The 22,269-nt window shown below is 42.7% G+C and overlaps 1 non-coding gene and 1 pseudogene across 1 annotated transcript; both read right to left on the bottom strand.

Annotated features, from left to right (window-relative positions):
- Nucleotides 1-16,670: 16,670 nt before the first annotated feature.
- LOC114498488 lies at nt 16,671-20,453 on the bottom strand (annotated as a pseudogene).
- LOC114501094 lies at nt 20,450-20,553 on the bottom strand. Its single transcript, XR_003684867.1, has one exon. It is a non-coding gene; the product is annotated as a U6 spliceosomal RNA (small nuclear RNA).
- Between the last annotated feature and the right edge of the window lie 1,716 nt (nt 20,554-22,269).

Here is a 22,269-nt window from a genome sequence, read left to right as displayed (position 1 = left end):
TGGTTCTCTCTCTATATAATATCATGTCATCTGCAAATAAAGACAGTTTTGCTTATTCCTTTCCAATTTGGATGCCTTTTATTTCTTTTTCTTGTCTGATTGCTGTGGCTAAGACTTCCAATGCTACATGGAATACAAATGGTGAAAGTAGACATCCTTGTCTTGTTCCTGATCTTAAGAAAAACACTTTTAGCTCTTTACCACTGAGTATGATGTTAGCCCTGGGTTTGTCATATATGGTCTTTATTATGTTGAGGTATATTCCCTTTATTCCCACTTTGCTGAGAGTTTTTAATCATAAATGGATGCTGGATTTTCTCAAATGCTTTTTCTGTACCATTGATATGATTATATAACTTTTATATTTTATTTTGTTCATGTGGTGTATCCTATTAATTGATTTGCAGATATTGAACCAAACTTTCATACCAGTACTAAATCCTACTTGATTATGGTGTATGATCTTTTTAATGTATTGCTTAATTTGGTTTGCTAATATTTTGTTCAGGATTTTTGCATCTATATTTGTCAAGGACATTGGCCTATAATTCTTTCTTTTTAAAAAATGCCTTTGTCTGGTTTTGGCATCAGAGCAATGCTGATCTCATAAATTGAGATTGGGAGCCTTCTCTCCTTTTCAATTTTTTGGAATAGTTTGAAAAGGATAGGTGTTTGTTCTTCTTTGAATGTTTGGAAAAATTCATCTATGAAGTCATCTGGTCTAAGACTTTCATTTGTTGAAAGCTTTTTTACTGATTTGATTTTGTTAGTAGTTATTGGTCTGTTCAGATTTTTTGTTTCTTCTAGTTTCAGTCTTGGAAGTTTGTATGTTTCTAGGAATTTACCCATTTCTTTCTTCCAAGCTGTCCAATTTGTTGGCATACAATTGTTCATAGTATTTTCTTATAATCATTTGTATTTCTGTAGTGTCAGAAATATAAGTGGTGTCACTTATCTTCTTTCATTTCTGATTTTATTTATTTGGGTCTTCTCTTTTCCTTTCTTGATGAATCTGGTTAAAGGTTTGTCAATTTTTTAATATCTTTTCAAAGAACCAGATCTTGGTTTCACTGATATTTTGTATTTTTTAGACTCTGTTTATTTCTGCTCTGATCTTTATTATTTCCTTTCTTTTATTCACTTTGGGCTTTTGTTTCTAGTATCCTTAGGCTTAAGATTAGATTGATGATTTGAGATTTTTCTTGTTTCTTGAGGTAGGCTTATATTGCTTTGAATTCCCCTCTTAGAACTGCTTTGGCTGTGTCCCATAGATTTTGGGTTATTGTGTTTTCATTATAATTTGTCTGAAATTATCTTTTGATTTCTTACTTGATCTCATTGTTAATGAATTCATCATTTAGTAGCATGTTATTTAGCCTTTATGTGTTCATGTGTTTTTTCAGTTTCCTTTTTGTAACTGATTTCTAGTTTTATATCATTATGATCAAAGATAATGTTTGGTATGATCTTTCTTCCTTCCTTCCTCCCTCCTTCCCTCCGTCCCTCCCTCCCTTCCTTCCTGTCCTACCTTCTACCAGCTGGCAGAATTGTATGATTCTATTAACACAGATACAATGTGCACACAAGATGTATATCCATTTTCTTTGCTTCATGGCCAGCTGGGCTGTTCTTCCCATAATGGCTTTGCAGTTCTTTGAGGAGATGTGAACAATCTCAGCACAGTAACATATGTTGCATGTAAGGAGCACTTCAAGTTCCTTGATGTTGGGGACCAGAAACTTCCAAAAGCCACTGGGCAACATGTACTTTCTTTTCCTATTTCTCCCATAACCAATATTAGGCATCAAGATCTGGTCCTTGAATACTCTATTGTCTATATACCCTATTGTCAATGCCTCTGGATTTCTGCCAGTTATAGTTAATTTTAAAGTATTGGTCTGACTGGTGCTGGATAAAATTTTTTATCTTCATCTTGTTTTTGATCATTTTGAGTTTCACAAGAGGTCTGAGGGCAGCCATGATGCCAATAGAAGATGGCTGCCACCTTGGTATAATTTCAATCTTTTAAAATTATTGAAATTGTTTTGGTGCCTAACATGTGACCTATACTGGAAAATGTTCCATGTGTTCATGAAAAGAATGTATATTCTGCTGCTTTGGAGTGAAATGCTCTAAAAATATCAATTAAATCCACCTGCTGTGGCCCTACCTGGTTTAGCTCAGTGGGTTGGGTTTTCCCTTGCAAACCAAAAAGTTGCTTATTTGATTCCAGATCAGGGCACATGCCTAGGTTATAGGCCAGGTCTCCAGTTGGGCATGCAAGAGGCAATAGATCAATGTTTCTCTCACACAGATGTTTCTCTCCCTGTCTTTCTTCCTCCCTTCCCCTCTCTCTAAAAATAAATAAATAAAATCTTTTAAAAATCCATATGGTCTAATGTGTTAATTAAGATAGCTGTTTCCACTTCCGGCCAAGATGGAGGCATACATAGACATACTGTGCCTCCTCACACAACCAAGATAGGGACAACAACAATTTAGAAACAGAATAACAACCAGAAATGACAGAAAATTGAACTGTATGGAAGTCAGACAACCAAGGAGTTAAAATACACATGTTCATCCAGACCGGTAGGAGGGGCAGAGTCAGGCAGCCTGGTGGAGAGGGGTCTGCAGCACAGAGAGTGGTGGGGCTGGGGGCATAAGGCATCCCGGGTGTGCAAGACCCCTGCGGGTGGACCCTGGGTGCACAGGAGGCAGACTCCTGGTGCCGGGTGGCAACCGGCAGACCCAGCAAGGCAGCAATTGTGAAGCAAGGCACTGTGAGCAACCCAGGGTCCCAGCACCAGGAAATAGAGCCTCAGGGAACTGATTGAAAACACCTGTGGAGGTTGAGGTGCAGTGAGAGACTCCCAGCCTCATAGGAGAGTTCCTTGGAGAGACCCACAGGGTCCTAGAATGTGCACAAGCCCACCCACATGGGAATAAGCACCAGAAAGGTCCAGTTTGCTTGGAGGAAGGGGCTGAATTCCTACAGAAAGTGGAGCAAGCGTCATTGTTCCCTCTCAGACCCCGCCCCCACAAACAGCGTCTTAACCCAGAGACTGGGTTGCCCTGCCCTGGTAAACACCAAAGGCTCCGCCCCTCATACATAACAGGCACAACAAGACACACACACACACAAAAATGGCCCAAATGAAAGAACAGATCAAAGCTCAGGAAATAATACAACTAAGTGATGAAGAAATAACCAACCTATCAGATGCACAATTCAAAGCACTGGTAAGCAGGATGCTCACAGAATTAGTTGAATTTGGTCACAAATTCGATGAAAAAATGAAGGCTACACTAAATGAAATGAAGGAAAATGCACAGGGAACCAATAGTGACGGAAAGAAAACTGGGACTCAAATCAATGGAGTGGACCAGAAGGAAGAAAGAAACAACCAAACAGAAAAGTAGGAAGAAACAAGAATTCAAAAAAATGAGGAGAGGCTTAGGAACCTCCAGGACATCTTTAAATGTTCCAACATCTGAATTCTAGGGGTACCAGAAGGAGAAGAGGAAGAGCAAGAAATTGAAAACTTATTTGAATAAATAATAAAGGAGAACTTCCCCAATCTGGCAAAGGAAATAGACTTCCAGAAAGTCCAGGAAGCTCAGAGAGTCCCAAAGAAGTTGGACCCAAGGAGGAACACACCAAGGCACATCATAATTACATTAGCCAAGGTAAAAATGAAGGAAAGAATCCTAGAAGCAGCAAGAGATAAGGAGACAGTCACCTACAAAGGAGTTCCCATCAGACTGTCAGCTGATTTCTCAAAAGAGACCTTACAGGCAAGAAGGAGCCGGAAAGAAGTACTCCAAGTCATGAAAGGCAAGGACCTACATCCAAGATTGCTCTATTCAGCAAAGCTTTCATTTAGAATGGAAGGGCAGATAAAGTGCTTCTCAGATAAGGTCAAGTTCAAGGAGTTCATCATCACCAAGCCCTTATTTTATGAAATATTAAAGGGACTTATCTAAGAAAAAGAAGATAAAAAACATGTATAGTAAAATGACAGCAAACTCACAATTATTAACAACCACACCTAAAACCAAAACAAAAACAAACTAAGCAAACAACTAGAACAGGAACAGAACCACAGAAATGGAGATTACATGGAAGGTTAGCCACAGGAGAGTGGGAGGAGGAGAGAGGGGGAAAAGGTACAGAGAATAAGTAGCATAGATAGTAGGTAGAAAATAGACAGTGGGAGGGTAAGAATAGTCTGGGAAATGTAGAAGCTAAAGAATTTAAGATGCATGGACATGAACTAAAGGGGGGGAATGTGGGTGGGAGAGGGTATGCAGGGTGGAAGGGAATGAAGGGGGGTAATGGGACAACTGTAATAGCATAATCAATACAATATCTTTTTTAAATTAATATATTATTTAAAAAGATAGCTATTTTCTTGTTGATTTTCTGTCTAGATGATCTATCCATTGATGTCAATGGGATTGTTAAAGTTTCTTATTATGACTTTATTACTGTCGATCTCTCCCTTTATGTTGGTCAATATCTTCCTTATATATTTAGGTGCTCCTACATTGGGTGCATAAATGTTTACAAGGATTATATTCTCTTGTTGGATTAATCCCTTTATTATTAAGCAATGCCTTTCTCTGTCTCTTGTTATGTGATAGCCTTTGTTTTAAACTCTGTTTTTGTCTAATATAATAATTGTTACACCAGCTTTTTCTTTATTTGCATGAAATATCTTTTTCCATCCCTTTACTTTCAGGCTGTGTCTGTCTGTTGATCTAAAAGGGGTCTCCTATATGCAGCATATGTAAGGGTCTTGTTCTTTTATCCATTCAGCCATTCTGTCTTTTGATTGGAGCACTTAATTCATTTACGTTTAAAGTAATTATTAATAGGTGTATAGTTATTACCATTTTATTATTCATATTTTTTATTTCTCCTCTTAAAAAAGTCCCATTACCATTTCTTACAATACTGGTTTGGTGGTCACAAACTCCTTTAGCTTTTTCTTGTCTGGGAAACTCTGTGTCTCCACTTTGATTCTCAATGAGAGGCAGTGCCCTAATTGGTGTGCCTCAGCTAGTTGGGTGTCATCCTGCAAAGTGAAAGATTGTCAGTTTAATTCTCGGTCAGGACACTTGCCTAGATTGTGGGTTCATTCCCCTGTCGGGGCATGTGCAAGAAGCAATTGATCGATGTTTCTCTCTCACATTGATGTTTGTCTCCCTCTTTTTCTTCCTCCCTTCCCCTCTCTCTAAAAAATAAATAAGTAAAATCATAAATAAATGAATAAATAAATAAATAAGATAGCCTTGCTGGGTAGAGTAATCTTGGATATAGGTCCTTGCTTTTTATCACTTGGAATATTTCATGATAGTCCCTTCTGTCCTGCAGTATTTCTGTTGAAAAATAAGCTGACAGTCTTATGGGAGCACCATTGTATATAACTAATTGCTATTCTCTTGCTGCTTTTAAAATTCTCTCTTTGTCTTTAACCTTTGGAATTTTCATTATGATGTGTCTTGGTGTGGGCCTCTTGGATTCATCTTATTTGGAACCCTCTGTGCTTCCTCAACTTGTATGCTTATTTCCTTTTCCAAGTTAAGGAAATTTCAGTCATTATTTCTTCAAATAGGTTTTTTAAGCTCCTGTTCTCTCCTCCTTCCAGTACTCCTGGGATGAGACTGTTTTTATGCTTAAATGTTGTCTCAGAGGTACCTTAATCTATCTTCATTTTCTAAAATTCATTTTTTCTTTGTGCAGTTCTGAATGGGTACTTTGGCTACCTTGTCTTAGCAAATTATTGATTTGATCCTCAGCTTCATCTAATCTGCTGTTTATTCTATTTACTATGTTCTTTGTTTCAGTCATTGTATTCTTTATTTCCTACTGTGTTTTAAAATTGTTTCTATCTCTCTGTGTAAGTTCTCAATGAGTTCATCTGTTCTTCCCCTAAGTTCACTGAGCATACAGTGTTATGAACCTTGGACCTGGTAGATTGCTTCACAGCATTTTGTTTATTTTTTTCTAGAATTGTTAAAAAGATTTTATTTATTTATTTTTAGAGAGAGGGGAAGGGAGGGAGAAAGAGAGGGAGAGAAACAGCAATGTGTGGTTGCTTCTTGCTCACCCTATACTGGGGACCTGGCCCGCAACCCAGGTTTGTTTCCTGACTGGGAATCGAACCAGTGACTCTTTGCTTTGCAGCCTGGCACTAAATCCACTGAGCCACATCAGCCAGGGCTATTTTTTTTTCTGGAATTTTGTCCTGCAGTTTCATCTGGGGCATGTTTTAAAAACATTTGTTTAGTGCTTTACCTCCATTGTAACCCTGTGAAAACTTTGAGAAACAAGTTTATAAGAGCTGGCATTTTAATTTCCATTTTAAAGATGAGTAAACCACAGCCATGGTGCCTATGTTGGTGAGACCAGGGCCACCTAGCTCATTAGTAGCTGTATGAGCCAGGGTCCTGGAGGACACATTCTAACTGGGCAATTTCAGCAGATTTCAGTAAAGAGGGGGCAGGGTGAGGGGAAACTACAAGCAACAGTGTGGGGCTATGCAGAGCTACCTGGGCCTGTGAGGGAGAGAGGAAGGCACAGTTGCCAGAACCTAGGGAGAAAGACCTTGCAGTAGTAGGATACAGTGGCTCATAGAGACCTAGGACATCAGGGGAACTAACACTTAACCTGTCTGTCCTGCTGAGAGATCCTCATCGGCCTCAATAAAACCAGGTAGCCTGTTAAGGCACAGAGCTGGTTAGACAAGACTAAGGAGTGGATCTGGGGTAGGTTAAGCACACTAAAGATATCCAGCACAGATGTGACCCATGATTAAACCTGACTTCCTGACCTCTGTTCCTTCCCATGCTTTTTCCAGAACACTGCGGCTTACACAGAAGATCCCTCCGGAGATTACTGTGAGGTCCACCACATTCCTCAGCATTAAACTTCAGACTAGTTTCCTAAAAACTTTACTGTGAGTATCAGCTTCTGCATGAGGACGGACTAACAATCCATGGAGCTGCAAATCAGACTGAGTCAGGAAGCTGGCATTTAGGTCTAGCCAACATGGTGGGCTGGCAAGTTGAGAAAGCTCACTCTGAAGTCATTACTGGCTCTTGGCCATCACATGTCATCAGAAATATTCTAGAGTCTTTAATGCAGCTCCACTGGGCATTAGCAATAAGGATGACAAAATTTCAAGAAGAAGAGTTTCTGCTATCTTTTGCATCTGGCAATTAAAATACCTTGAAAGAAAAGTTCCGTCTCACATCATTATAATGATATCATTTGCACTTGACTATTCTGGCTTTATTTTTCTATAAATCCCCTGGCATGAAACTTTAGGTTTTATGAAAAGGAATCACCTCAGACTATTGGAATGTTCCGCCTTGGATGAGTTCTTTACTCACCTTTATTCTTGGTTCCATGGGGGCGAAAGTCATAAAAGAGTTTATTGACAGTTAAACCCAGGAACTATGAGAGCAGTTAATGAGAAATGCAAAAGCCAATATTCTCACAGAACACAAACTCACCCAGAGGTCATGAAGAAAGAATTCTCAGTTCCTGTCCCAGCAGAATTCTTTCCAGAGAAATGAAGTTATGGTCACATGCAGCTCTTGTGGTCTGAGTGGTCATGTTTCTAAAAGAAGCATAGTTGCTAGCGTCTACAGTGACTTTGATACAAGTTTAATAAAACCAAGTCACTCCCCTGACCCCTCACCCAAATAAAACCCTATGTACTGGGCATTTTCCCCCAGGGCAGAGGGAAGCTTTTCGCAGCTCCACTCTTAAGCAGGTTCGCTAGTACTATTGGTGTTGACTGAAGAAGCACAGAGCTAAACCAGTGGATGCTCACAGCAATGGCTCTGGCACATTAACCTCCTTGCTGTTTCTGCCTCAGGCTCTTATACTTGCCAGTCGCTCTATCTGGACCACTCACCCCAGATTTCTGCATGGGGTGAGCATATACCCAGAAGTGGAATTGCTGCATCTAATGATAATTCCATGTTTAATATTTTGAGGAACTGCCTTTCTGTTTTCTACAGTGGTTGCACAATTTCATAATCTCTCCAGCCTGTGTAACCTGCTTTTACTCATATATTTTGTGAGATATCCGTTCCCATTTTTACTTGAATGTAAGCTCCATGAGGGCAGAAATTTGCTTTTCAAGTGCCTGGAACTTTGCTTAGCACGTGGTAGATGTTGATCAATAAGTATCTGATAAGTCAGTTCAACTGGTATGGTGCCTCTGACTTCATTCGCATTGTGGTGAAAACCTTCAAGGCCCAGCTTAATAATGACAGCCTTTCTTGGCCCACCTTAACGTGCCTCTTGCTACCCTCCCTCCTTTCTGCTTTGTGTTCATCCATTAACTTGCCCCACCTCTCCCTCTGAATTTTCAGTTCCTTAATGGTAGGGAACATCATTTGTTTATTGTTGGTATTTTACCATTTTTCTGGCCCAAGGGATATGTGCTCAATGCACTCTTACCAGAGGGACATTCTAAATATTCAGGCTAAACAGTGACAGTGTAATGGCTGGGCTTGAATACTCCAGAGCATTCTAAAACTTCCTCCCACCCCACCCCCCAAATCCCTGGCTGCATGGCCTTGGCACATGCCCATTCTCTGAATTTAGTTCTCCTATGTCTGACGAGGGGATTGGACCAATGACCTCTAAGGTTCCTCTTAGATGTTAGGTGTACTGTGGGGGCCATCTCTTTTGCAGGAAAAGAGAATGGAGTCCTCATCTTTGAAAGCCAATATCTGATATGGACAAAATGAACATGTAGAAAAGATTAAGGACTCAAAGAAAGCCAGTGTCTAGAACACTTCTTGCCTAGGTGGACAGGTATACCCACTTTCTCCCTTTCCTAGCCTCACGCTCTACTACTGGAGTACAAAGCACCAAGAAACTCAGGGAGTTTCCCATTCTTGTTGAGAGAAAAAAACATCCTTATACTCATGTGATTTCACTGGGTTATTTTAAATTGTTTCTTTTTCTGTCCCATCCCCAGTGAAATATTTGCAAGTTAAAAGTGAGCTTCAGGTACTTTTCCCTTTTGCTCAGTTATTTGCGTGTGAATGATTAAAGTCTCTAAAGGACTGTCAACCCTGCCCACTGTACTCCCCTCTCTTACTTCCTAAGAAAGACTTCATGAGTTTACACCCAAGACTGGAATGTTTCCAGGACACTTAAAGCTCTCCACGTATTTTTCAAAATCTTTTCAAATCCATAAACAATGAAGGACAAAAAGCAGGGGGGGCTCTGTAGTAAATCTGACTGGAAGTAACCTCACAGGGTGATCAGATCATGAATTCCTAACTGGGCAGATCCTGGTGGGTAGTCAGCGCCAGGACTATAAAAAGTTTATCCTTGCCTTAAGCATGCCCTGTCCACTATTCTCGTGCATCTATGTTAACTCGCCTTTGAAAAGCCAATAATCCTCTTTTTTCATACCCTTTGGAGTTGTGAACTATCCTGTAATTCAATCATGCAGATTTCCTTGCCTTGCTTTCTTCTACTCCCATGTAATCTTCCTTAATTCCCTCTTTAATTCCAAATATATAAAGGGCACTTCAAAATTGTCATTCTCCAGAGCATTTGAGACCTTGCTTTCTCATGTTGTCAGTTTGGCTCAAATAAACTCTTATAAAAGTTCTCTACAGGTTTTCGTGATGTTACATTGACAAAATGCATTAGCAACATTCACAGATTAGTGCAACAAATCTTTCTAACAAAACTCTATTCTCACCAATTGCCTTGCAGTTTTACCCAGATGAATATGTAGTTTACATTGTGGTGATCAGACCATACTCCAAACTGGCATTCTACATTTTTCTCCTTATATCTATAAAAAATAACACATTTCCCCAAATGTATTCTTCTTAAATATCACAATGTGGTGAATCCAGGTCAAATCTATCACTGATTGATTGCCCAGTGAATGGGTACTGGGCCGTATAAGATACAGAAAAGTGAAAGTTACCCCTGCTCTCAGGGAGTTTCCAGTCTCATGGAGAGATGAGACAGAGATACACAGAACAGCCAGTAGTTACATGGAAAGACGAGTGTACAGACAACAACACAGCCATGGGTAAGTGGGCATTCTAGGTAGCGGGAGTTTATCAAGAGTTGGGATGTGAGGAAGGCTGCCTCCCCCTGAAGGTGAGAAATTGATTTAACTGTAATGGGCAGCTTTGAAGAGGCAGGGGGAAGGGAAGGGAAGGCAAGAGAAGGGAAGTGGAAGGGAAGGGGAAGGGGACGGGAAGGGGACGGGAAGGGAAGGGGAAGGGAAGGGAAGGGAAGGGAAGGGAAGGGAAGGGAAGGGGAGGGGAGGGAGAGATGATTCAGGTAGGGAAGGTAGATGAAGGTGCTGAACACAGAAGACATACAGTGTAGGTTGGGGGCCCCTGAGAAAGTTAGCCCTAACATACAGAAGGTGAGTTTGTTGGGGAGTGGTAAAAATGAAGAAGAGCTTTGGAGTTCCCTGAAAGCTAGACAGAAGTACAAAGTTGATGTGTGTGATATGAAGGAGGGGTATGTGGTGGAATCAGTGCAGAGTCTCATTGGTCTGGCAGGTGTAGTTCATGAGATGAAGAGGGTTTATCCATCTACGTGTGGCTAATAGGTCAGGGTCAATTTCAGATGCTGAAGAGCAGGAGATCACAGAGAAGTTGGCTCCAGGCCTTGGGAAGGAATGGCACACCGGGACTCACAATAAACACACAGGTCAAGTCCAGACCTTGTCCCTCTGGTTCACTGCCCTGTTCCTGCCTAGAACAGTGCCTGGTGCAGAGGGAGTCCTGAGAAGTATTTGTTGAATGAGAGCTACATCAGGTCTAATTTTGCAAAATTTCTGTACAAAGTTCAGCAAATCTTTATTTCTTCTCTAGGCCTCAGTATTACCTCCCTATGATGGAGTTATTTTTTCAAGTGCATCTCATGGTCATTTAGGGCCTGGTTAAGCCAGGAGGTCATGTGAGTCTCAAGAGCTAATAATCCTGAGCCTCACTGAGGATTAACAGTGGGGGTGGATGACTTGAGATCCCAGCTAGTCATCTGGCAGCTGCTTCTTGCCTCCCATCCCTTGTAGCCTGTGTCTGAGCCGCTCTAGGGTGGTAAGAGGATATTGCCTGAAATCATCAATAATTACTGCCAGAAGGCAGCTTACACAGCAGCACATATGCCCTTGTCATTAGACAGATGTACTGAGCCAGGCCTGAAGGGAGATTCAAACCACATGGCTCCCTGGTGTCAGATCAGAGTCCAGCCTCATTCCTGCAAGAATTCAATGAATATTACTGAGTGTGTGCTACGGGTCAGACACTGTGTCCGTGCTGGAGCTGCAGCAGTGAGCAAACGGACAAAACTGCCGAGGTGGGAGACCAGTAGCCAATGAGATACGGTGGATGGTGAGAGGTGCGAAGGAAAAAGCGGGGGTGGGGGAAGAATGAAGGCTGTAGAGAGCGGGGGTCAAGCAAGGCCTCAGTGAGAAAGAACATGGCTTTAGAACAAAGCACCAAACAGGAAGCTGGAGGGAGCATGAGGCTTCTAGGCACCGAGTGACGCGTGGACCCAGCAACAGGAGTGGGCCTGGCATATTCCAGAAACAGGGTCTCTCAGGCTGTTGTGAAATCTTTGGTTTTGGTTCCTCCCACACGCTGCCTGTAGCCTATTTCATGACCTTGCCTTTTCCTGTTGACTCTCAAGGGCACTGGGACTTCTGTGGGCAGAGAGGAGAACGCAGCAGTCACCAGGGCTCTCCAAAGCTCATAGCGGTGGTGTGGGCAGCTGCCTGGACCACCTGTGCTAAGCTGACAGTACAGAGTGGCCTCCAGTTTCAGGATAAGGAGAAAAAGCACAGAGGCAAAGCCAAGCCAAATCCGTATGTAGATTTTGCAAAATATCAGAGGAGAGCAAGTTTGTAGCTGAAGCCAGTACAAAGGGCAGGGTCAGAATTCAGCAGCATTCCTGCCTTGGCTGAGTGAAAAGTAGAACCAGTTATATTTATGTAGAAGAGCCTGGCAGACAGCGATGCCCTAATGGCAATCCATTTTATTAATTCAGGCTTGCAATGTTTAGTGTTCCAAGCAGTTCCAATGCTTCCTGCCAGTGCTCCATGCTCACCTGCCAGACTTCTTCTCTGACTAGTTTGCCAGTGATGAGTGTGAATGCCAGGCCCTGAGTGGGCAGCTGAGGTAATTGGTTGATTAGCACCATAGTTTTAGAACAAACTTCTGCCTTCCAGGGCCCCCACCCTCCAGAAGAAGCTGTTAGGCACCCTGGGACAGAGCCAGGGGGGCAGATACACTTCCCAGGGCATCGCAGCTTCTCTTGGTGATGAGGCCCCTCTTTTCTGTGAGTGGCCTGAGAAGGGTCTGGATAGAGCCAGAATGAAGGGCCAGACCACTGTCAGAGTTTGTTCAAGGTGGACCTGAACTCTGGTTCTGGCAGTGATCCTCATCTATGTGCCCTTCTCGGTCCCCCAAGGGGGCCCAGTTCAGGAGTTAAAGCCAACTCAATTTCACAATCACTTATTATTTTCTAGCTTCCAGGCACTATCTGTTGCAGGGGATACTAAGATTGAAAAAGCATGAAACTTCCCTTCAGGGATTTTGAATCTATTATATATGTGGTGGTGGTGGTGGTGGTGGTGGTGGTAGGCAAATGTATGTGTGTACACGTTAACCCACACATGCTTGTGGGGGGCAGCCTGAGATATTAATAGGAAGAATCCTGAACTAGAGTGAGGTGGCTTCATCCCAAGTCACTGTGGGCCTTCGGGTCTTCTTGGAGTCTTGGCTTCCATTGCTGTACAGCAGCAATAGTGAAGCTTGCTTGATCTGCATTACAGGGCTTATTGGGAGAATCAGATAGGGCAATGTCCATAAACTGTAGAGCACTCAACACACAGAGGGCATTGTACACTCGTGAATGTTCATACCATGTATGTGATAAAAATGAAGTTATTACCATGAGCCAAGAAGAACACACTACAATCCAAAAAGGGGCACCAATGGGAGCAGAACCCCCAGAAAAGGATGCAGGATGTTATTTCAAATGCACCTCTATACGTGGGTATACTGTCTGATGTCAAGCTGTGCGCTGCCCAGACCCCTGAAGTCCCAGCCCTCCAGAGTCCTCTTAGCTCTCCAATAGGGCAAGAATGACCCTCCCAACTCTCAGGAAGCTGCCTTCTCCCCAGGCCAAGGCCATCATTATTGTCAGCTATAGACATTGTTCAGCATGTACTAAGAGTGAGGCATTGGGGCCACAAGGAGAGCTAACATTTGTGACGAATCTGGTATTATGTACACAACACCATGCAAACATTTTACAGTCACTACTTCACTTTATTGTTGAGTATAACTCTGCAAGATAGGAATGGTTATCTTCATTTTACAGAATCATAATAATTAATATTTATTAAATGCTTACAAAGTATTTAACACATATTAATGCACTGAATCCTCACAGTAGCCTTGTGAGGTTAGTACAACTATTATTTATCCCTACTTTTTTGAGGAAAAAGCTGAAGCAAATTGAGCTTAATTTTCCCCAGATTACTAGTATGTAGTTGTAGCCAACTGACTGTGCTCTGATTAATTCCCTGATTTTCCTAACCTTTGTGCTATCATAGAGGAGGACTACATTTCCCAGGCTCCCTTACTCCCTGGCTTCCAGGTTGATTCAACCAATGGGAAGCACCAGTGAAAGCTTAGAGGAGAGAAGCCAGTATTTCTCCTCATCTTTCTCTCTCTCTCTTCCTCTCTTCTTTGCTCTTTCCTGGGGTGTCTCTGGCAACAGCTATGTCTCCTACATGGCTCCAGTAGCTGTTCTGCAGGCCTCCCTCCATGGTCCCAGCTCCCATCAGGCTGTATTTATGAAGTTGTAGGTCCCAGCACGTGACTCCTACTCTGTAATATTACCTCCTCCTCCTCCACTTGCATCCCCCTTATAATAGCTTCCTGTTCTTGCATTAGGCTTCTTAGTCCTTTTGTCTCATGTCACTAGTTCCCTGGATCTAGTGACTGGATCCCTTCTGCTTGAAAGACAGGGAAGACTCCATTTTCCTGGGTGGGCCTTGCTGATATCCAGATAATGATTGTAGAGTTCCAAGTCTTGATCTTTTCAGATGAGAAAATACACTCAGTTTTACTTTGGGTTGTAAAACTAATGAAGTACAAAAAAGTTATGAAAAATTGGGAAAATAAAGAAAAGTGAGACCTGGCTGGTGTGGCTCAGTGGATTGAGCACTGGACTGTGAACCAGAAGGTCACCAATGTGATTCCTGGTCAGGGTACATGTCACCAAGGTTGTGGGCCCAGTCCCCAGTTGGAGACATGTGATCGGCAACTGATAAATATAATGTCTCACACCTCGATGCTTCTTCCTATCTCTTTCTCCCTTTCTTCCCCTCTTGAAAAATGAAAAGATATTCTTTTAGATATCAAAACAGACCTTGAAGCTATAGTAATAAAAACAGTGTGAGGCAGACAGAATCAATAGGACAAATCAATGGAACAAAATACAATCTAGAAATAGGTGCAGAAATAAAAGAATACTTTACCTGTTAAAGGGGACATTTCAAATAAATAGGGAAATGCTACTAGAGGGATCACTTGACCCATCAATTTGGGAAAAGACCCTAAAATAAATTCCAGATAGATTGAGGAGTTTAACCATATTGAAAGTACTAAAATCAAATATATAACTTCTTTTTAAAATATAGTTTATTGATTATGCTATTACAGTTGTCCCATTTTCCCCTTCACTCCCCTCCACCCTGCATACCCTCTCCCACCCACATTCCCCCCCTTTAGTTCATGTCCATGCGTCTTAAATTCTTTAGTTTCTACATTTCCCAGACTATTCTTACCCTCCCACTGTCTATTTTCTACCTACCATCTATGCTACTTATTCTCTGTACCTTTTCCCCCTCTCTCTTCCTCCCACTCCCCTGTGGCTAACCCTCCATGTGATCTCCATTTCTGTGGTTCTGTTCCTGTTCTAGTTGTTTGCTTAGTTTGTTTTTGTTTTTGTTTTAGGTGTGGTTGTTAATAATTGTGAGTTTACTGTCATTTTATTATACATGTTTTTTATCTTCTTTTCTTAGATAAGTCGCTTTCACATTTCATAAAATAAGGGCTTGGTGATGATGAACTCCTTTAACCTGACCTTATCTAAGAAGCACTTTATCTGCCCTTCCATTCTAAATGAAAGCTTTGCTGGACAGAGCAATCTTGGATGTAGGTCCTTGCCTTTCATGACTTGGAATACTTCTTTCCAGCCCCTTCTTGCCTGTAAGGTCTCTTTTGAGAAATCAGCTGACAGTCTGATGGGAACTCCTTTGTAGGTGACTGTCTCCTTATCTCTTGCTGCTTCTAGAACTGTCTCCTTCATTTTTACCTTGGCTAATGTAATTATGATGTGCCTTGGTGTGTTCCTCCTTGGGTCCAACTTCTTTGGGACTCTCTGAGCTTCCTGGACTTTCTGAAAGTCTATTTCCTTTGCCAGATTGGGGAAGTTCTCCTTTATTATTTATTCAAATAAGTTTTCAATTTCTTGCTCTTCCTCTTCTCCTTCTGGTACCCCTAGAATTCAGATGTTGGAACGTTTAAAGATGTCCCGGAGGTTCCTAAGCCTCTCCTCATTTTTTTGAATTCTTGTTTCTTCCTACTTTTCTGTTTGGTTGTTTCTTTCTTCTTTCTGGTCCACTCCATTGATTTGAGTCCCAGTTTTCTTTCCGTCACTATTGGTTCCCTGTACATTTTCCTTTATTTCATTTAGCATAGCCTTAACCTGTTCATCAGCTTGTCACCAAATTCAACTAATTCTGTGAGCATCCTGCTTACCAGTGCTTTGAACTGTGCGTCTGATAGGTTGGCTCTCTTTTTGTCCCTTAGTTGTATTATTTCTGGAGCTTTGATCTGTTCTTTCACTTGGGCCTTTTTTTTTCTTGTCTTGACATACCTGTTACATAGTGAGGGGCGGAGCCTTAGGTGTTCTCCACGGCAGGGCAACTCACAGGACTGGGGATGCAGTATGTGGGGGCGGGGTCCGAGAGGAAATAATGGCACTTGCTCTGCTCTCTACCGGATTTCAGTCCCTTCTGTCACTTCCCCCGAGCCAACTGAGCCCTTCTGGTGCTGATTCCCATGTAGGTGGGCTTGTGTACGGTCTAGGACCCTGTGGATCTCTGCAAGGAGCTCTCCTAGGCTGGGAATCTCTCCCAGAACCTCAACCCCCTACAGGTGTTTTCAAACCATGTTTTGAGGCTTTATTTCCCCAAGCTGGGACCCTGGGTTGTGTAGTCTGTCTCACTCTCCAGTTTTGCTGGGTTTATCTGTGCATGAATGTGGGACTACCTGGACCACCAGCCACCTTGTGCGTCGAGCCCCCTCGCTGGGTCCACCTGCTGCCGCCTTGCATGCCCAGGGTCTGCCAGCCACTGCTTTGCCATGAGTCCTCTCCACCCAGCCACCTGACTCCTCCCCTAGTACCGGTCTGGATGAATATTTCTTCTTTAATTCCTTGGTTGTCAGGCTTCCATACAGTTCAATTTTCTGTCAGTACTGGGTTTTTTTGTTTTGTTTTTAAATTGTTGTCCTTATTTTGGTTGTGCGAGGAAGCACAGTATGTCTACCTGTGCCTCCATCTTGGCCAGAAGTCAAATATATAACTTCTTTTCCCCCCTAAATCTTGGGATTTGGAAATCTCTTTCCAAGCAAGACTGAAAATACAAAAACCATAAAAGGATAAAGCTGAGAGATTTACAATTTATGTAACAATTTTAAATTTTAGTATGGAAACGAACTCAAAGCTCTGAATAATTTCCTGCTTAACTGGTTTTGTTCATGATCTCCACAGTGCTCTGAAAATAGGGACGGATGCTGGGACTCGATTTCTTGTGTGCTTTTCTTGTTCCTTGAATACAGAAACTGTACATTTCTAGCTCAAGTCACAAGGAACCAACTCACAAAGGTGGGGATATCCTGTCTTCTTCCTCGTGGGTGGTTTTCATTGTGTTCTTATGGTGGAAAAATGACAAAAGCTCAAGCCGACAGTGTTTGGAAAGTGGAGATAAAGAGGATAGGAATTCTGCACACTTTTCAAGGAAATCTATCCACTTGGCCTACTTCTTTGCTCATGACTGCTTGGGAGAGGGCAAAGGGGATAGAACAGAGGAGGTCCCCAACAACTGGGAAGTGGGCATTGAGAGCAGTGTGGGAGGGGAGATGTCACCCAGAGCGGGACAGCCCGGCAGACACTTAGTTCTTTATTAGTCTGTGTTAATAAGTGTGAGGCTTTTCCTCTTACAGAAAACTTAAGCATAGAATGTCTTTACTTACATTCCTCCAATGGTACAGATTGGGTCCCCATTTAAATTATTATTTTGTTTCTCATTTAAGTGTCTTTTTTTACATTATTTTTTCTGAATCATAGTTTTTCTTTATATCATTTAAATGTAAAAAGTAAAATACGTTCAAATATTAGAGGTTTCTAGCCCAATTGCTAACTCGATATTTTGCCCTCAACTCAAAACACTGGCCTTTTTTGTCCAAATGTACTTTGTCTGAAGACTGTTACCCTTGTGAACTTATTTAATGAAAACATTCAAATACATAAGCATTGTTTTTGGAGGGGGGAAATTGGGGGAAAATGTAGTAGATCTATCCAAAGAATATTGACAATGCTTTTACGAAAGAAAAAAGAAGAAAAGGAAGTCCTGGCCGGCGTAGCTCAGTGGATTGAGCACGGGCTGCAAACCAAAGTGTCACAGGTTCGATTCCCAGTCAGAGTACATGTCTGGGTTGCAGGCCATAACCCTCAGCAACCGCATATTGATGTTTCTCTCTCTCTCTCTATCTCCCTCCCTTCCTTCTCTAAAAATAAATAAATAAAATCTTTAAAAAAAAGAAGAAGAAAAGGAAGGAAGGAAGGAAGGGAGGGAGGGAGGGAAAGAGGAAAGAAAGGAAGAAAGAGAGAGAACCAATTCCAGGACATATATGTAATATGGTCCTTTTTTTGTAAAAAAAAAAAAAAAAGCAAAAAGATATGCACACCTGACATATGTGTGTGTTAAAAGAATGCCTGACCAGCAGTCTATAGTATTTACCCACTGGGGAATGGGAGTAAAGAGACTTTATTTTTATTTTATATATTTCTGTATCCCTTTTTCTTTAAGAAGCATATGCTACTATGTAATTTTTTTAAAGGTTTTATTTATTTTTAGAGAGAGGGGAAGGGAGGGAGAAAGAGAGGGAGAGAAACATCCACATGAGAGAGAAACATCAGTCAGTTGCCTCTCATATGCACTCTGACCACACCACAACCAGGGGCTAAACCCAAAACCCAGGCATGTGCCCTGACCAGGAATCAAACTGGTGACCCTTCACCTTGCAGGTGATGCCCAACCAACTGAGCCATACATTAGGGTCCCACTATGTAATTTGTAGTCCAATGAGAAAATGTAAGCAAAGCTAGCAGGGAGCAGAGAATCCAAGGCGCCTTATGACTCTGAGCTCATGTGGTCACAGAGAGGATGGGAGTCTGGTGGTGGCAATGACCACTGAGCGATGGGGAGTATGAGGAGGAAGAATAAAGGCTTCAAGGCAGTGCGGGGATGGCCGGCAGGGTTGGAGTCCTGAAGGTGAGTAGAAGGCTGAGGAGGAAGCAGGTGTGGAAGGGCAAGGGACTGAAACTTGCTCCTGAGGGGATGGGAAGTTGTTGCTTTGAGGAGAATGATTCAGACACAGTTCCCAAAGTGTGGTTCAGACAATCCAAGTCCTGAAGACCCATCCAGGGGCGCTGTGAGGTCAAAACTATTTTCATAACAATACTAAGATATTACTTGCCTTCTTTACTGTCATGATATCCTGAGTATGCCGCAGAGTCTTCCAGAGGCTGCATGACATGTGTGATGACATCATCAATGTTTGAACATGTAGGGTTTTGGTGGGGTTTTTTTTAAGAGAAGTTAGGCTTTACTCAAATAAAGCTGGCTGAACTGGTTGCTTTTTGGTGAGTAGTCAAAGACACCAAATCCCATATCCTTGTCTGGCTCCTCCAACTCTTCTTTGCTTCAGCCGTGGCTGGGGCTGGGGCAGCAGCAGGAGCAGCAGTGGTGGCAGTGGCCACTGGGGCAGATGGATCAGCCAAGTAAGCCTTGACCTTTCAGCAAGTGTAAAGGTGTAATCAGTCTCCACAGACAAAGCCAGGACTTGCTTGTACCCTCTGATGATAGAATGGGGTCCTGAAGCAACTTGGGTACCCAGTCTTCAGACATATGTTGACAACATTGCAGTCTCCAGGAAGCAGGAATGCAGAGTTTTCTCTCTGACATCAAGCATTTCTGGGTTGTAGATGCTGCCATTGTCAAATGCTTGAAGGACGGTCAGCCCCAAGGGAAGGGGAGCAAAGTTCAGCATGCTCAGTCGTGTGGCTTCGCTGGCTCCCGCTTTGTCTCCAGTCCCAATCAGCTGCACATCACTCATCACTCAGGATTTCAGTGGTGCCCTGGAGATTTTAGTGGTGGTGCCTAAAGCCTGGGAGGAGAAGGTCTTCTCGGGCCCCAGACCGGGTTCTGGGCTGGCACAGTGACTTTACATGGGGCAGGGGCACCAGCATGGGTGGCAGCTGGCACCTTATTGGCCAGCAGCATTGTGGGATCAACAGACATGGCCCTTCCCCCACCCATAACTGAGGGCTCAGACAGCCAGAAGGAATGTGTATTGTTTTGGGAATGGATTGTAACTTCCTCCTTATCTCCTTTTGGGAGCAACTTCTTATTCCCTGGCTGCTTCTTGACCTTTTCTTTACACTGAGATAATATAGTTTAGAGTCACCACAGGACATGTGCCTCGTTTGTCTGGGACCCTTTATAAGGAGCATCAGGCTAGAGGAGGTGCGGTCTCCTTCACACCAACTCACTGCCATCAGTGTGCTCCCCTGGGATGTGAGTAATAATTGGCATTGTCCACATCTGCTAGTCCTCTGGGTGGTTTTTTCCAGAATATCATGAACACTTAAGCAGTTCCCCGGTTTGAGTTTGGAGCTCCTGTGCTACAAGCATGTCCCTGATCTTAGTGAGGTCCTCCTTGGTGAACACAAACCCCACCTTCCCCAAAATATGAGGGAAGAATTTCTCCAGAGCTGGGTTGCCATCATGGTGTTCTTGCCAGCAGCACACAGCCTTCCCAGGAGGGACATGCAGGACTGCCGCATCTGCTTGGAGCCCACATTGTCTGCCCCCACAATAGAGCAGTTTGGATAATCATCTAGAAGTTTGGATCTCAAGGAAGCAGTTGGACTTCCAGGTCACCCTGGTTCCGTAGGCATCATGGTGGCACATCAGGGATTGCCACGTGGGGTTTAAAGATCATGTCACTCTCATGAGGACACCTGGCTAGAGGAGGGCCTATAATGGTTTTTCTAATGAATTAATAAACATTTTTGAAATTTCTCATGCTTAATTTTTTGTGTGTCATCCTTGTACAGGGGCCATGCTAATCTCTGTATCATTCCAATTTTAGTACATGTGCTGCTGAAGCAAGCACTCTCATGCTTAATTTTTAATGCAGTAATATTGGTAGATATAATCTGCATAAACAAAATTCTTTGGGGTTCTTAATAATGGTTAGAGTATAAAGCGATCCTGACCCCCGAAACTTTGAGAACTGCTCATTGGGAGAGAACAGTAACAGCGGGAATGAGGAAGAAAGGTGTAGTGGTAGGCAGCTGTGGGGATTTCCAAGCCAAGTGACTAAGCTGACACCTGTCTTCTTTTTGCTACTTATAGTAAAATGCAAGAGGAGAGGGTAAATTGAGGGAAGGACTGTTAAACAAAAAGGAGCTGGGATCTGGTGATTTTACAAATGCTCTCAGCCTGTCCAGAGGCAGGAGATGCTAAAAGAAAGAAATGGCTTCTAAGAAAAGTTGAAATCCCGGGTGCAATTCAAACAGTGACCTGAAGATAGAGCAGCAAATGGTGTGACTATGAGTCTTTTGGTAAGACCTCAGAAATATCAATGGCAGTACCTCACAGTAGCATAAAGGGACACAAAGGCCCTTTTAAAGGATGTGTGTTTTACAGATTCTCTCAAACAATAGGACCTCTAAGAAACTTAAGAGCATTGTTTGCTGTCTCAGCAGGAGGCCAAAGAGAAGGGCTTATCTCACAGAGATTTGTGGATGTAACTTTTGTCCAATGGGGTGAACCCCAATGAGAACCACATGAAACCCACTAAGTTTTTGTGAGAATGATATCAGCAAAAGCAGTGCCAACTTGGACTAAAAGGGACAGAGGCAGTGCAAACAAAAAAAGAGGCCATTGGACATCCCAAATTCTAATGCCAGGAAAAAGGTGAGAAACCTACTCATCTGCAAACACACGTGCTACCTTTCATGAAAAAGAAAGGCCCAGCTGGCAAAACCTAGAACCATGGACAATTATTCCTAGTTCTTGAAACCTAATTAAGTAACTTCCGGCATTTGCCTGGCTAGATTTTGGAACTGCTGTGAGCCTTTGTGGGACTCCTTTATGGCTCCCACTTTCCCCATTTTGGAAAGGAATGTCTACAGCATTTACCCTATGCCTGTTCCACTAGTGCATATAGTGTGTATCACGGGGAGGCAGATAATATGTTCAGTTTCACAGGTCCACAGATTGAGAGGAAGTGCTCTCAAAGAACTGTACCAGGGGCCTGATCAACACTGGCCTTGATTTAAGTAACAAAATTCTGGGTATTGAACAAATGCTGTAATGGGGTGTGGCTTCTGAGGACCTCGTGAGGGACTGAGTGTATTCTGCATGTGAGAGGGGATGTGAATCATTGGGTCCAGAGGGAAAACTGTGGTCAGCAGCTTCTAGGATGGCTCCCAAAGAGCCCTGCCTTCCGGTCCTCATGCTCGTGTGATCGTTCTTTCTCAGTGGACCTCGTGACTTGATTGTACTGAATAGTATATTGAAATGTCACTGTGAGATTATAAATGTGTTTTTTATTGTGATACAATATACATAACATAAAATTTTCCATTTAACTGTTTTCAGGTGTACAGCTCATGGCATTAAGCGCCCGTGCCCACACTGCAGTACTCAGGACATCATCTCCAGACCTCTTCCGTCTTCTCAAACTGAATCTCTGTGTGCATCAAACACTAGCTCCCTGTTCTCCCCTCCGGCAACCACTGCTGAGGGGAAGTACATTCAAGGAACTATATACTACAGGCTTGACCCACACCTGGTCCTGATTTAAATAACAAAATTCTGGATA

The sequence above is a fragment of the Phyllostomus discolor genome, chromosome 6 (assembly GCF_004126475.2).
Source record: "Phyllostomus discolor isolate MPI-MPIP mPhyDis1 chromosome 6, mPhyDis1.pri.v3, whole genome shotgun sequence".
In the NCBI taxonomy this organism is placed as follows: Eukaryota; Metazoa; Chordata; class Mammalia; order Chiroptera; family Phyllostomidae; genus Phyllostomus; species Phyllostomus discolor.
This window is presented reverse-complemented; position numbering and strand designations above follow the sequence as displayed.